Raw genomic sequence first — 2,231 nt, 5'->3', positions numbered from 1 at the left:
AACCAATGAAAAGTGTTATTTTTAGGTCATATGACCAAGCCTTCCATCTTTAGGAAACCAAAAGTAAAATGAACCAATGAAAAGTTTTATAAACAAGTCACATGACCTGTTATGCGGCATAGGGCTACAAAAAGCGTAGAAAATCCGTTGGCACATGAGGCGGCGTCAGTAGCGGACCGATGTGCGAATAGGCCGAAGGCAGCACAATGCGCTGAGATCCGGATGGCACCGAGGTGGTGTCCAGCAAATTGCCGCACTGGTGTGGCCATCCTACAATGCTGCGCCGAAAGACGGCGTGTCCAGCTGAGTTCCGGTCACTCTTGCGGTACAGTGAGTCGAACGCGCCGAGATCCGGATGGCACCGAGGTTGTGTCCAGCAAGTTGCCGCACTGGTGTGGCCATCCTACAATGCTGTGCCGAAAGTCGGCGTGGGGTGCCCCGTTGGCTTATGAGGTGATGTCAGTAGTGGACCGATGTGTGAATAGGTCGGAACCAGCACAAGGCGCCAAGATCCGAATGGCAAGTCCTGGATGTTGAGTGCCATAGTTGAGAGTTCTGAGCAGTGCTTGTAAGACTATCTGAAGCTTATTTGCACCTGCTGCAGCTTCACTGTTTACCCAAGGTGGTGTCCAGCAAATTGCTGCACTGGTGTGGCCATCCTACAATGCTGCGCCGAAAGACGGCGTGTTCAGCTGAGTTCCGGTCACTCTTGCGGTACAGTGACTCGAACGCGCCGAGATCCGGATGGCACCGAGGTGGTGTCCAGCAAGTTGGCGCACTGGTATGGCCATCCTACAATGCTGCGCCGAAAGACGGCGTGACCAGCTGAGTTCCGGTCACTCTTGCGGTACAGTGACTCGAACGCTCCGAGATCCGGATGGCACCGAGGTGGTGTCCAGCAAGTTGCCGCACTGGTGTGGCCATCCTACAATGCTGCGCCGAAAGTCAGTGTGGGGTGCCCTGTTGGCTTATGAGGTGATGTCAGTAGTGGACCGATGTGTGAATAGGTCGGAAGCAGCACAAGGCGCCCTGCACTGTTGAGCTTTTTTCAATGCCTGTTTTTTGTTGTTTCCCCTCCATCAAAAAAAAAAATATATATAAAACTGTGCAAAAATACAAAAAAATGTTTAGAAAAGCAGTGCTTGTAAGACTGTCTGAAGCTCTTTTGCACCTGCTGCAGCTTCACTATTGCCCTGGTGTGGACAAAGATCGCCCATGACTTAGGCTGATTGAGAGTTTGTAGAAAAATGGCTTCAGATTTTCCACATATTACTCTTCAACATTCTTCCTAAATGTAACAATGTGAGACTCACTAGGAGAACGGCTGTTTATCTTTCCTTTCAAAATGCTTCCAACAATATTTTCTGAATGGAAGACACCATCTTGTAGCATAAAGGGCCGAAAGGGGTTCTGGTCTGGCCGATTGTTGGTGGAGACATTTTGACTATATCTTGGACCTGCCCGGCCTCGCCCAAAATGGCGCCGGTATAAATGGGACTCGTAACTCCTTGCCCGCAAATGTATATCTAGAAAATTTTATTGTAAGTGGCCCTGTCTTATTTTAATTACAAAATGTACGTCCACCGATTCCGCAACTGTTAGACACCTTAGTTCTTGCAACCTAATGGCCCGCTCGTTACGTTCCTCTACAGTGTAAATGTCTCCTCATCATATACGATTTCAGTTTGCTCCGTGGCCGGCCCAGGTGGTTATAGGCCCGTATTTGTATACTGACATTTTCACAATAAAGGTTTTTAAATCAAACACGGTAGTAGTATTTACATTGGTAAAGTTTTTACTTTTAGTCACTGTTTTCGAATCAGTAAAAGGCAAGTGAAATAAAGCAGTCCAATTACATGACGGATAAAAGGTATAATATGTAGGAACGTAGTAAAGATAAATGGTCAAGGGCAGTTGTGTTTTCCACTCCTGCAACATAAAGTGATCGATAAGAATCTGATAATCAGGCGTATCGGCGACTAAGACAGCAGGCCCAGTCTCTTTTACTCAACGGCTCCGTCATGGAACGAAGAAACGCCCTTTTTCTCGAAAAAGGAATATATTTTACTTGCAGGACAGTTGTAAATTTTCCGGGAAAGTACATTAGCCTGGAATATTATAACATATATGTTTTAAAAAAAATAATGTTCGAAAAAAATAAAAAGCGTAATTTTTAGGTCATATGACCAAGCTTTTCATCATTAAAATAACAAAAGTAAAATGAACCAATG

This window comes from Lissotriton vulgaris, unplaced genomic scaffold (assembly GCF_964263255.1).
Source record: "Lissotriton vulgaris unplaced genomic scaffold, aLisVul1.2 SCAFFOLD_448, whole genome shotgun sequence".
Classification (NCBI taxonomy): Eukaryota; Metazoa; Chordata; class Amphibia; order Caudata; family Salamandridae; genus Lissotriton; species Lissotriton vulgaris.
The sequence above is the reverse complement of the archived record's forward strand: the minus strand, read 5'-3'. Positions refer to the sequence as shown.